Source organism: Coregonus clupeaformis, chromosome 23, assembly GCF_020615455.1.
Source record: "Coregonus clupeaformis isolate EN_2021a chromosome 23, ASM2061545v1, whole genome shotgun sequence".
NCBI classification, from domain to species: Eukaryota; Metazoa; Chordata; class Actinopteri; order Salmoniformes; family Salmonidae; genus Coregonus; species Coregonus clupeaformis.
Window position 1 is genome coordinate 51792203 of NC_059214.1, and position 14381 is coordinate 51806583.

A 14381-nucleotide genomic window follows, 5' to 3' on the forward strand; every position below is an offset into this window, starting at 1 on the left:
ACGTATGGGTGGTCGCGGGGATCGAACCCACTACCCTGGCGTAACAAGCACCGTGCTCTACCAGATGAGCTACAGAGGACCAAGCCCTCTATCTACCATCAGTGCAAACAAAAAGTTGTGCTATCTCAAAATGCACACACTACTGTAAGATAACATTACTGTAATATAATACTGTGTTTGGTCCGCTCAAAGTGAGCCGCTGCTGTTGGGAAGTAAAAAACTGTCCAACTCCATGGAGCAGCTTGATGCACATCAGCCTCATTACTTTGTCCTCAAGAAGGAGCGATCTTGAGGCCGTCTTTACTCTGTTTTGGAGAAAGAATCCCCTCTCAGCGGGCACACTGGAAACAGGGATAATCAACACAATCTTCTCCAGTTTTGTCCGGTCAAGGTACACTTAGCTGAAGTCCCTTATGAGGACCTCTCATCTTCTGTCCAGTCAGGGGACACTTAGCTGAAGTCCCTTATGAGGACCTCGCGTCTTCTGTCCAGTCAGGGGACACTTAGCTGAAGTCCCTTATGAGGACCTCGCGTCTTCTGTCCAGTCAGGGGACACTTAGCTGAAGTCCCTTATGAGGACCTCGCATCTTCTGTCCAGTCAGGGGACACTTAGCTGAAGTCCCTTATGAGGACCTCGCGTCTTCTGTCCAGTCAGGGGACACTTAGCTGAAGTCCCTTATGAGGACCTCGCGTCTTCTGTCCAGTCAGGGGACACTTAGCTGAAGTCCCTTATGAGGACCTCGCGTCTTCTGTCCAGTCAGGGGACACTTAGCTGAAGTCCCTTATGAGGACCTCGCGTCTTCTGTCCAGTCAGGGGACACATACCAACACTAATGTCGAAGCAGGTTGAGGATCCTTTGAAGTTGGAGCACATGGACTGGTATCAATGAATAAATAAAACAATTCAATGGATAATTTTTTGGGGGATAATTTGGTGGCAATAATTGTATTTATCGTCCAAAAGCCGGCATTTACCGGCTAATGGAATCCCTGCTCTGAACGTAATTTGCGAACCGAGTGTGCACTGATTTTACATGTAGAATCATGTAGAATCGGCCGAAAAATATCAGACGTCTACAGCGGGTGGTCCCGAAAAACACAGTTCTCTGAACGATCGGCAGACGAACGCTGGAGCCTTAAGGCCCACACATCTCTATGTGAGAGAGAGAGAGAGAGAGAGAGAGAGAGAGAGAGAGAGAGAGAGAGAGAGAGAGAGAGAGAGAGAGAGAGAGAGAGAGAGAGAGAGAGAGAGAGACGGAGAGAGAGAGAGAGAGAGAGAGAGAGAGAGAGAGAGAGAGAGAGAGAGAGAGAGAGAGAGAGAGAGAGAGAGGATATGTACCTTGAAGACGAGGACAGGATATGACACGTGCCTTGAAGAATAGGACAGGATATGACAGGTACTGGGTTTCTGTGGACATGACCATCCATCTAGACAGGAAGAGGCTGGTGGCTGCGGGTGTCAAGCTGTCCACATCACTTTGTGTCACAAAGCCAGCGGGGCCTGGCATGGCCAGGGAAGAAGGCAGGTAGGGCTGCAGCCTGGCTATAAAAAGTTAACTGGCTGTGGGTTGGCCAAGTCCTCCTGTCCCTGCTCCTGGGAGGGCTGTAGATCCCAATCTGGGGCCAGAGGCAAGCGTTGATGGGAGGAGAGGTGGGAGAGAGGGAGAGATGGGAGAGGGGACAGGGAGTCTGTCTTGTCCTGTCTTCCCTAAGAATTAGCTGGACTTGTTAAAGAGAGGAGAGGCAGACGCGGTGACGGGGAGAGGGGAGAGAGTGCAAGACATCTGTCCTGTCCTCCCTAAAAGCCCTCCCTGTTCCTGTAGACCCTGATGTGTCAGAGCGGGCCAGAGGCAAGCAGTGACAGGGACAGAGGTGGGAGAGAGGGAGAGGGGAGAGGGGAGACAGGAGAGAGGAGAGTGGAGAGAGGAGAGAGGAGAGGAGAGAGGAGAGAGGAGAGAGGAGAGAGGAGAGAGGAGAGAGGAGAGAGGAGTTGAGAGAGGAGAGAGGAGAGAGGAGAGAGGAGAGAGGAGAGAGGAGAGGGGAGAGGGGAGAGGGGAGAGGGGAGAGGGGAGAGAGGAGAGAGGAGAGAGGAGAGGAGAGAGGGCAAGACATCTGTCCTGTCCTCCCTGAGAGTTGGCTCTGGCCTGGTGTGGAGAGGCAATGTTCTATAGAGTTAACACTTAGTCAGTGGAGGGTCAGTAGAGGGGGTCAGTAGAGGGGGTCAGTAGAGGGGGTCAGTAGAGGGTCAGTAGAGGGGGTCAGTGGAGGGGGTCAGTAGAGGGTCAGTAGAGGGGGTCAGTGGAGGGGGTCAGAGGAGAGTCGGTAGAGGGGGTCAGTGGAGGGGGTCAGAGGAGAGTCAGTAGAGGGGGGTCAGTAGAGGGGGTCAGTAAAGGGTCAGTGGAGGGTCAGTAGAGGGGGTCAGTGGAGTGTCAGTAGAGGGGGTCAGTAGAGGGTCAGTAAAGGGTCAGTGGAGGGGGTCAGTGGAGGGGGTCAGAGGACAGTCAGTAGAGGGTCAGTAAAGGGTCAGTGGAGGGTCAGTAAAGGGTCAGTAAAGGGTCAGTGGAGGGTCAGTGGAGAGTCAGTAGGGGGTCAGTATATTCTGTCTGTATTCTGTTTATTGTAGCACCATTCAACAAGTCAAATTCCTGGTACATTTAAATGTACTTGGTGAATAAAGGTGATTCTGAGGTGGCCAGTAGGTGGGGAGGCTAAGATTGGAAGAGGTCTTACATGGCTGTTCCTCTGACCTCCCACCTCTCTTACATGGCTGTTCCTCTGACCTCCCACCTCTCTTACATGGCTGTTCCTCGGACCTCCCACCTCTCTTACATGGCTGTTCCTCTGACCTCCCACCTCTCTTACATGGCTGTTCCTCTGACCTCCCACCTCTCTTACATGGCTGTTCCTCTGACCTCCCACCTCTCTTACATGGCTGTTCCTCGGACCTCCCACCTCTCTTACATGGCTGTTCCTCTGACCTCCCACCTCTCTTACATGGCTGTTCCTCTGACCTCCCACCTCTCTTACATGGCTGTTCCTCTGACCTCCCACCTCTCTTACATGGCTGTTCCTCTGACCTCCCACCTCTCTTACATGGCTGTTCCTCTGACCTCCCACCTCTCTTACATAGCTGTTCCTCTAGAAAGTTGGCTGTCAGAAGTATTACAATGTAAACTTACTTTTAATCCATCTGTCTGCATATTTCAAGACATGGCATATGGAGGTGTGGTGTGATACCCAATGGGTTGGACGATTCTCTTCTCATCACTCATCTTGAAAAAAACTACAAACCTGGAAATCAGTCAATCCGCCATCATTAGCACAATTGAAAATTGAATGATTTAATATTGAAATATTGAAATAGCATGGGCTGACTGAGAAAAACGAATTGGTACAATTTAAGGCCAAGTGGCAAACAATAATACAGTCACTAGGGATGGAGGTGAGAGCATGGAGGTACTGGGGATGGAGGTGAGAGCATGGAGGTACTAGGGATGGAGGTGAGAGCATGGAGGTACTAGGGATGGAGGTGAGAGCATGGAGGTACTAGGGATGGAGGTGAGAGCATGGAGGTACTAGGGATGGAGGTGAGAGCATGGAGGTACTGGGGATGGAGGTGAGAGCATGGAGGTACTGGGGATGGAGGTGAGAGCATGGAGGTACTAGGGATGGAGGTGAGAGCATGGAGGTACTAGGGATGGAGGTGAGAGCATGGAGGTACTAGGGATGGAGGTGAGAGCATGGAGGTACTAGGGATGGAGGTGAGAGCATGGAGGTACTAGGGATGGAGGTGAGAGCATGGAGGTACTGGGGATGGAGGTGAGAGCATGGAGGTACTAGGGATGGAGGTGAGAGCATGGAGGTACTGGGGATGGAGGTGAGAGCATGGAGGTACTAGGGATGGAGGTGAGAGCATGTGGAGTCTGGGCAGATCAGATGTAGTCATCGTTTGTGTGCGTCTGTAAGTTGTTGTTTGTATGTATATGTTTGAATATGGAAAGGAGAAAAACAAAGAATAGAATACATTTTTTAGCATCAGTATAAAACAGAAAGGCACAACATATTGTCCAATATTAAAATGTATATTGTTGAAGGGGGGGACAGGATATAGCAGCAGGATAATAAAGGTCAGGTAGCAGTTGGGATGTCTGTGTAGCATGAACGTATACAGTGGGTGGGTGTATGTCTGTGTGGGTGTGTGTGTATGTGTCTGTGTGTGTATGTCTGTGTGTGTATGTCTGTGTGTGTATGTCTGTGTGTGTGTGTGTGTGTCTGTGTGTGTGTGTGTGTGTGTGTGTGTGTGTGTGTGTGTGTGTGTGTGTGTGTGTGTGTGTGTGTGTGTGTGTGTGTGTGTTTGTCTGTCTGTCTGTGTGGGTGTGTGTGTATGTGTCTGTGTGTGTGTGTGTGTGTGTGTGTGTGTGTGTGTGTGTGTGTGTGTGTGTGTCTGTGTCTGTGTGTGTGGGTGTGTCTGTGTGTGTTTGTCTGTGTGGGTGAGTGCATGTGTGCTAAGGTGCAGAGAATCAGAGCAGGTGGTCAGTCCAGTGTTCAGCAGTCTGATTGATAGCTTGTAGATAGAAACTGTCTCTGAGCCTGTTGGTATCAGACCTCATGCTCTGATACCGTCTGCCCAAGGGAGAGAACAGCTCGTGGCTGGAGGGTGTGTTGGGTCCTTGATGATGCTGCTGGCCTTCCTCAGGCACTGTTTGGAGTAGATGTCCTGGATGGGTGGGAGCACGGTCCCAGTGATGTCCTGGATGGGTGGGAGCACTGTCCCAGTGATGTCCTGGATGGGTGGGAGCACTGTCCCAGTGATGTCCTGGATGGGTGGGAGCACGGTCCCAGGGATGTCCTGGATGGGTGGGAGCACGGTCCCAGTGATGTCCTGGATGGGTGGGAGCACGGTCCCAGGGATGTCCTGGATGGGTGGGAGCACGGTCCCAGTGATGTCCTGGATGGGTGGGAGCACGGTCCCAGTGATATCCTGGATGGGTGGGAGCACGGTCACAGTGATGTCCTGGATGGGTGGGAGCACGGTCCCAGTGATGTCCTGGATGGGTGGGAGCACGGTCCCAGTGATGTCCTGGATGGGTGGGAGCACGGTCCCAGTGATGTACCACATGCTGGAGGGCCTTGTGGTCGTGGACAGAGCTATTCCCATACCACGCCGTGATGCAACCGGTCAGGATGCTCTCAATGGTCCAGCGGTAGTATTTGGAGAGGACCCGAGGTGGCAGCCTTCTTAGGAAGTAGAGGCCCTCCTCTTGACCAGAGTGGTGGTGGTGGTCCTCTTGACCAGAGTGGTGGTGGTGTTGGTCCTCTTGACCAGAGTGGTGGTGGTGGTCCTCTTGACCAGAGTGGTGGTGGTGGTGGTCCTCTTGACCAGAGTGGTGGTGGTGTTGGTCCTCTTGACCAGAGTGGTGGTGGTGTTGGTCCTCTTGACCAGAGTGGTGGTGGTGGTCCTCTTGACCAGAGTGGTGGTGGTGTTGGTCCTCTTGACCAGAGTGGTGGTGGTGGTGGTCCTCTTGACCAGAGTGGTGGTGGTGTTGGTCCTCTTGACCAGAGTGGTGGTGGTGTTGGTCCTCTTGACCAGAGTGGTGGTGTTGGTCCTCTTGACCAGAGTGGTGGTGTTGGTCCTCTTGACCAGAGTGGTGGTGGTGTTGGTCCTCTTGACCAGAGTGGTGGTGGTGTTGGTCCTCTTGACCAGAGTGGTGGTGGTGATGGTCCATGACAAGTCTTCCGTGATGTAGAGGCCGAGGAAATTAAAACTTGTGACTACTACAGTCCTATTGATGTAGATCGAGGCATGTTCCCTCCTCTGTTTCATGAAGTCAACAATCAATCAATTGTTTTGCTGATGTTGAGGGACAGGTTGTTGTTGTTGTTGTGCCCTAGCGGTTGGGTACTGGGCAGAGTGGGAACTGGGCAGAGTGGGAACTGGGCAGAGTGGGAACTGGGCAGAATGGGAACTGGGCAGAATGGGCACTGCCTCCTGTGTGGCTGACTGGGTTTAGGGGGAGGTGGAGGAGGCACAGTGACAGAGATAGAGAGGAGAGGAGAGGAGAGGAGAGGAGAGGAGGAGAGGAGAGGAGAGGAGAGGAGAGGAGAGGAGAGGGAGGGAGGGGGAGAGGGAGAGGAGAGGAGAGGAGAGGAGAGGAGGGGAGGGGATGAGAGGAGAGGAGAGGAGAGGAGAGGAGAGGAGAGGAGAGGAGAGGAGAGGAGAGGAGAGGAGAGGAGAGGAGAGGAGAGGAGAGGAGAGGAGAGTTTAATAGAGCAGAGAGAAGGAAGGGGGAGTGGTCTGGTCCTGTGTGTAATAATGCTACTCTACTCTACTCAGCTTGGTCTGGTGGTCTGGTGGTCTGGTGGTCTGGTGGTCTGATGGTCTGGTGGTCTGGTGGTCTGGTGGTCTGGTGGTCTGATGGTCTGGTGGTCTGGTGGTCTGGTGGTCTGGTGGTCTGATGGTCTGGTGGTCTGGTGGTCTGGTGGTCTGGTGGTCTGATGGTCTGGTGGTCTGGTGGTCTGGTGGTCTGATGGTCTGGTGGTCTGGTGGTCTGATGGTCTGGTGGTCTGGTGGTCTGATGGTCTGGTGGTCTGGTGGTCTGGTGGTCTGGTGGTCTGATGGTCTGGTGGTCTGATGGTCTGGTGGTCTGGTGGTCTGGTGGTCTGATGGTCTGGTGGTCTGTTGGTCTGGTGGTCTGGTGGTCTGGTGGTCTGATGGTCTGGTGGTCTGGTGGTCTGGTGGTCTGATGGTCTGGTGGTCTGGTGGTCTGATGGTCTGGTGGTCTGGTGGTCTGGTGGTCTGATGGTCTGGTGGTCTGGTGGTCTGGTGGTCTGGTGGTCTGGTGGCCTGATGGTCTGGTGGTCTGATGGTCTGGTGGTCTGATGGTCTGATGGTCTGGTGGTCTGGTGGTCTGGTGGCCTGATGGTCTGGTGGTCTGATGGTCTGGTGGTCTGATGCTCCAACTCTAGAACCCTAGAACCTCCAGGGTCTCATATAACACTGGAATAACCCTGGAGGTTCTAGGGTTCTAGAGTTGGAGTGTGCATGTGTTCTGATATTCCAGTGTTATATGAGACCCTGAAGGTTCTAGGGTTCTAGAGTTGAAGTGTTCATGTGTTCTGATATTCCAGTGTTATATGAGACCCTGGAGGTTCTAGGGTTCTAGAGTTGGAGTGTTCATGTGTTCTGATATTCCAGTGTTATATGAGACCCTGGAGGTTCTAGGGTTCTAGAGTTGAAGTGTTCATGTGTTCTGATATTCCAGTGTTATATGAGACCCTGAGAGTTCCAGGGTTCTAGAGTTGGAGTGTTGAGGTGTTCTGATAATCCAGGTTCTAGAGCTCTGATGTTCCGGTGTGTGTTCTGATGTTCTGGTCTTTCTGGCTCTCTGTGTGAAGCAGCTAGCTAGCTAGCTAACAGTCATTCCTCATCACTGATTACTTTCACATGTGAGAGACTAGGGGCACTGCTCCAAATCCAGCTTCTGGCTGTCAGGGGATTGGTGAGCTGGGCCCGGGGATACAACCCTCCCTCCCTCCCCCCATTAATACATCTCTGGCTGCCTGAGAGCAGAGAATATAATCAATCCTGTCCCTTCTTGTCTCTGCCAATACTCCTGGCTCGTGTACTTTTCCTCACCTCCTCTCTTCCAGCACCATGAACGGGTTAGCTGAAGAGCCATTAAACACAGGACGTGGCACATTTCCAGGTAGAGGCTGCTACAGCATCAGGAGAAAGTGAGCATGGCTATTATTGTTCCATCATCGGCCTGGGTCTCCTGCACCTCTGTCTTGTGTACATCCCTGGCTGCCTCTCTCGGTCTCTCGGCCTCCCAGGACTACTCTGCTATCTAGTAAAGGGTTGAGGCAGAGCTGAATGATTTCTCCATCCTTTGTATTGCTCTCGTCTGGCTGTTTTTAAAGTGAGACGCATGGTAGGACTTAGTGTGGGGTGCAGGTTCACACACAGAGTCAGCTACAGCCCAGATCAGCCCAGATCAGAGTCAGGTATGGTAGGTTATCAATCAGGCCATGACATATAGTATGGTAGGTTATTAATCAGGCCATGACATATAGTATGGTAGGTTATCAATCAGGCCATGACATATAGTATGGTAGGTTATCAATCAGGCCATGACATATAGTATGGTAGGTTATCAATCAGGCCATGACATATAGTATGGTAGGTTATCAATCAGGCCATGACATATAGTATGGTAGGTTATCAATCAGGCCATGACATATAGTATGGTAGGTTATCAATCAGGCCACGACATATAGTATGGTAGGTTATCAATCAGGCCATGACATATAGTATGGTAGGTTATCAATCAGGCCATGACATATAGTATGGTAGGTTATCAATCAGGCCATGACATATAGTATGGTAGGTTATCAATCAGGCCATGACATATAGTATGGTAGGTTATCAATCAGGCCATGACATATAGTATGGTAGGTTATCAATCAGGCCATGACATATAGTATGGTAGGTTATCAATCAGGCCATGACATATAGTATGGTAGGTTATCAATCAGGCCATGACATATAGTATGGTAGGTTATCAATCAGGCCATGACATATAGTATGGTAGGTTATCAATCAGGCCATGACATATAGTATGGTAGGTTATCCATCAGGCCATGACATATAGTATGGTAGGTTATCCATCAGGCCATGACATATAGTATGGTAGGTTATCCATCAGGCCATGACATATAGTATGGTAGGTTATCCATCAGGCCATGACATATAGTATGGTAGGTTATCCATCAGGCCATGACATATAGTATGGTAGGTTATCCATCAGGCCATGACATATAGTATGGTAGGTTATCCATCAGGCCATGACATATAGTATGGTAGGTTATCCATCAGGCCATGACATATAGTATGGTAGGTTATCCATCAGGCCATGACATATAGTATGGTAGGTTATCCATCAGGCCATGACATATAGTATGGTAGGTTATCCATCAGGCCATGACATATAGTATGGTAGGTTATCCATCAGGCCATGACATATAGTATGGTAGGTTATCCATCAGGCCATGACATATAGTATGGTAGGTTATCCATCAGGCCATGACATATAGTATGGTAGGTTATCCATCAGGCCATGACATATAGTATGGTAGGTTATCCATCAGGCCATGACATATAGTATGGTAGGTTATCCATCAGGCCATGACATATAGTATGGTAGGTTATCCATCAGGCCATGACATATAGTATGGTAGGTTATCCATCAGGCCATGACATATAGTATGGTAGGTTATCCATCAGGCCATGACATATAGTATGGTAGGTTATCCATCAGGCCATGACATATAGTATGGTAGGTTATCCATCAGGCCATGACATATAGTATGGTAGGTTATCCATCAGGCCATGACATATAGTATGGTAGGTTATCCATCAGGCCATGACATATAGTATGGTAGGTTATCCATCAGGCCATGACATATAGTATGGTAGGTTATCCATCAGGCCATGACATATAGTATGGTAGGTTATCCATCAGGCCATGACATATAGTATGGTAGGTTATCCATCAGGCCATGACATATAGTATGGTAGGTTATCCATCAGGCCATGACATATAGTATGGTAGGTTATCCATCAGGCCATGACATATAGTATGGTAGGTTATCCATCAGGCCATGACATATAGTATGGTAGGTTATCCATCAGGCCATGACATATAGTATGGTAGGTTATCCATCAGGCCATGACATATAGTATGGTAGGTTATCCATCAGGCCATGACATATAGTATGGTAGGTTATCCATCAGGCCATGACATATAGTATGGTAGGTTATCCATCAGGCCATGACATATAGTATGGTAGGTTATCCATCAGGCCATGACATATAGTATGGTAGGTTATCCATCAGGCCATGACATATAGTATGGTAGGTTATCCATCAGGCCATGACATATAGTATGGTAGGTTATCCATCAGGCCATGACATATAGTATGGTAGGTTATCCATCAGGCCATGACATATAGTATGGTAGGTTATCCATCAGGCCATGACATATAGTATGGTAGGTTATCCATCAGGCCATGACATATAGTATGGTAGGTTATCAATCAGGCCATGACATATAGTATGGTAGGTTATCAATCAGGCCATGACATATAGTATGGTAGGTTATCAATCAGGCCATGACATATAGTATGGTAGGTTATCAATCAGGCCATGACATATAGTATGGTAGGTTATCCATCAGGCCATGACATATAGTATGGTAGGTTATCCATCAGGCCATGACATATAGTATGGTAGGTTATCCATCAGGCCATGACATATAGTATGGTAGGTTATCCATCAGGCCATGACATATAGTATGGTAGGTTATCCATCAGGCCATGACATATAGTATGGTAGGTTATCCATCAGGCCATGACATATAGTATGGTAGGTTATCCATCAGGCCATGACATATAGTATGGTAGGTTATCCATCAGGCCATGACATATAGTATGGTAGGTTATCCATCAGGCCATGACATATAGTATGGTAGGTTATCCATCAGGCCATGACATATAGTATGGTAGGTTATCCATCAGGCCATGACATATAGTATGGTAGGTTATCCATCAGGCCATGACATATAGTATGGTAGGTTATCAATCAGGCCATGACATATAGTATGGTAGGTTATCAATCAGGCCATGACATATAGTATGGTAGGTTATCAATCAGGCCATGACATATAGTATGGTAGGTTATCAATCAGGCCATGACATATAGTATGGTAGGTTATCAATCAGGCCATGACATATAGTATGGTAGGTTATCAATCAGGCCATGACATATAGTATGGTAGGTTATCAATCAGGCCATGACATATAGTATGGTAGGTTATCAATCAGGCCATGACATATAGTATGGTAGGTTATCAGGTTCTCTGGACTTAGAGAATGGTTCAAACAGTCACTCAGGCCTTGACGTAATATGTTAACAGACTTCAGGGCTGAATTACCAGAGAACAATTTTCTACTGTACAGGATGTTATATGGCCCTCCAAGCCAGTTCCAATGCTGGTTTTCATTGTTCCCCTCTAATCAGGGACCAATGCTGCCACTTCAGTTCTTAGAAAGTCAACTCTCTCTCTCTCTCTGTCTCTCTCTCTCTCTCTGTCTCTCTCTCTCTCTGTCTCTCTCTCTCTCTCTGTCTCTCTCTCTCTCTCTGTCTCTCTCTCTCTCTTTGTCTCTCTCTCTCTGTCTCTCTCTCTGTCTCTCTCTCTCATATATATATATATATATATATATATATATATATATATATATATATATATATATATATATATATATATACACAGTGGGGAGAACAAGTATTTGATACACTGCCGATTTTGCAGGTTTTCCTACTTACAAAGCATGTAGAGGTCTGTAATTTTTATCATAGGTACTCTTCAACTGTGAGAGACGGAATCTAAAACAAAAATCCAGAAAGTCACATTGTATGATTTTTAAGTAATGAATTTGCATTTTATTGCATGACATAAGTATTTGATCACCTACCAACCAGTAAGAATTCCGGCTCTCACAGACCTGTTAGTTTTTCTTTAAGAAGCCCTCCTGTTCTCCACTCATTACCTGTATTAACTGCACCTGTTTGAACTCGTTACCTGTATAAAAGACACCTGTCCACACACTCAATCAAACAGACTCCAACCTCTCCACAATGGCCAAGACCAGAGAGCTGTGTAAGGACATCAGGGATAAAATTGTAGACCTGCACAAGGCTGGGATGGGCTACAGGACAATAGGCAAGCAGCTTGGTGAGAAGGCAACAACTGTTGGCGCAATTATTAGAAAATGGAAGAAGTTCAAGATGACGGTCAATCACCCTCGGTCTGGGGCTCCATGCAAGATCTCACCTCGTGGGGCATCAATGATCAGGAGGAAGGTGAGGGATCAGCCCAGAACTACACGGCAGGACCTGGTCAATGACCTGAAGAGAGCTGGGACCACAGTCTCAAAGAAAACCATTAGTAACACACTACGCCGTCATGGATTAAAATGCTGCAGCGCACGCAAGATCCCCCTGCTCAAGCCAGTGCATGTCCAGGCCTGTCTGAAGTTTGCCAATGACCATCTGGATGATCCAGAGGAGGAATGGGAGAAGGTCATGTGGTCTGATGAGACAAAAATAGAGCTTTTTGGTCTAAACTCCACTCGCCGTGTTTGGAGGAAGAAGAAGGATGAGTACAACCCCAAGAACACCATCCCAACCGTGAAGCATGGAGGTGGAAACATAATTCTTTGGGGATGCTTTTCTGAAAAGGGGACAGGACGACTGCACCGTATTGAGGGGAGGATGGATGGGGCCATGTATCGCGAGATCTTGGCCAACAACCTCCTTCCCTCAGTAAGAGCATTGAAGATGGGTCGTGGCTGGGTCTTCCAGCATGACAACGACCCGAAACACTCAGCCAGGGCAACTAAGGAGTGGCTCCGTAAGAAGCATCTCAAGGTCCTGGAGTGGCCTAGCCAGTCTCCAGACCTGATCCCAATAGAAAATCTTTGGAGGGAGCTGAAAGTCTGTATTGCCCAGCGACAGCCCCGAAACCTGAAGGATCTGGAGAAGGTCTGTATGGAGGAGTGGGCCAAAATCCCTGCTGCAGTGTGTGCAAACCTGGTCAAGACCTACAGGAAACGTATGATCTCTGTAATTGCAAACAAAGGTTTCTGTAACAAATATTAAGTTCTGCTTTTCTGATGTATCAAATACTAATGTCATGCAATAAAATGCAAATTAATTACTTAAAAATCATACAATGTGATTTTCTGGATTTTTGTTTTAGATTCCGTCTCTCACAGTTGAAGTGTACCTATGATAAAAATTACAGACCTCTACATGCTTTGTAAGTAGGAAAACCTGCAATATCGGCAGTGTATCAAATACTTGTTCTCCCCACTGTATCTATTGTGACGTCACGAGAGGCTACACAGCTTTCAGCGGGATTGCTCAAGTAGTGCAAGGAGACAAGGTTCAAACAAAACAAGGATTTTATTATAGGTCTTGGGGAATTAACGAAAATATAACAAAATTCTGTTCTCTTGTGGCTCTTTAAGGGTTAACAGTTCAGGGATGTCTCTTCCACATCCAAAATCATAATTCTCACTCGCTCAGATAACTTTTCCCCAGCCTTACTGTAGTCCACGTTGCAGCTAGTGGCCAACCCAGCAAAAAGTCCTTCCAAATGTCTCTCACGTATTTCCACAGGTGCATATCCAAAGGTGAGTATTTCCCAAAGGTAAGTATCTCCAAATCCTTATATTCCTCATGGAAGTGGACGTGCAGCACTCTTGTCCTCCAGAGAGCCCAGGTTGGAGACTGTGTCTCTTCCCTTCCCCAAACCTTCAGCTCATCAGCTCCTCATTTGTTTCAGCTGCGTGGGAAGATTGGCCATAGAGGGGTGGAGTTCCCGACCATACCAGCAGATGGAGCCATAGCTGTCTGGGTTTGCAGCCACCTCAGGGGGATGTAACGTCCCTCCAGGACACAGCCTCTCGTGACATCACACATCCCCCTCCTCGGGACCGACGTCCTCGTCGGGGTAAAGGCAGCGAAGAAGGCATCACGCCGGGAGAGGGCGTCCGCATTGCCGTGGTGCTTGCCAGCCCTGTGGACAACAGAAAAGTTAAACGGTTGCAAGCTCAAAAACCATCTGGTTACTCTACTGTTTGATTCCTTGTTCTTGGCCATCCACTGCAGAGGGGCGTGATCAGATACCACCATGAAACGTCGGCCCAGGAGATAGAACCGAAGGGACTCCAGGGCCCAGACTACAGCCAGACATTCTTTCTCCACCGTTGAATAGTTCTTCTCTCTTGGAAGTAACTTTCTGCTTAGGTAGAGAATGGGATGTTCTTCACCGTCATGTGCCTGGGTGAGGACAGCACCCAGACCCACCTCCGAAGCATCCGCTTGGACAATGAATTCCTTCTTGAAGTCTGGTGCCACCAGGATCGGACTGGAGCAGAGTGCTCGCTTCAGGTTGAGGAAAGCCGCCTCCGCCGCAGGGTTCCACTTCACCATTCGTGAGTGGCGTTTGGTCGTCAGCTCCGTCAACGGTGCAGCTATGGTAGCAAAATCTGCAATAAAGCGTCTATAGTAGCCAGCGAGGCCCAAAAATGACCTTACTTGCTTCTTGGTGATGGGCTGCGGCCAGTCCTGTATGGCCCGCAGTTTGGCTTCCTGTGGTTTGACCAACCCCCGCCCAATGGTGTACCCCAGGTAGTTTGTCTCACTGAAGGCCAGCTTGCACTTCTTCGGGTTTGCCGTGAGCCCTGCTTCCCTGAGCGAATCCAGCACCGCTTGTACCCGGGGTATGTGGCTGGCCCAATCCGGACTTTGTATAACA

The 14381-nt window shown here is 48.8% G+C and overlaps 1 protein-coding gene across 2 annotated transcripts in view; it reads left to right on the plus strand.

Moving 5' to 3' along the window:
* Positions 1-14381, plus strand: part of LOC121536418 (neuropilin-2) — a 282808-nt gene that overhangs the window by 177092 nt on the left and 91335 nt on the right. The gene's annotated exons all lie outside the window — the stretch shown is intronic.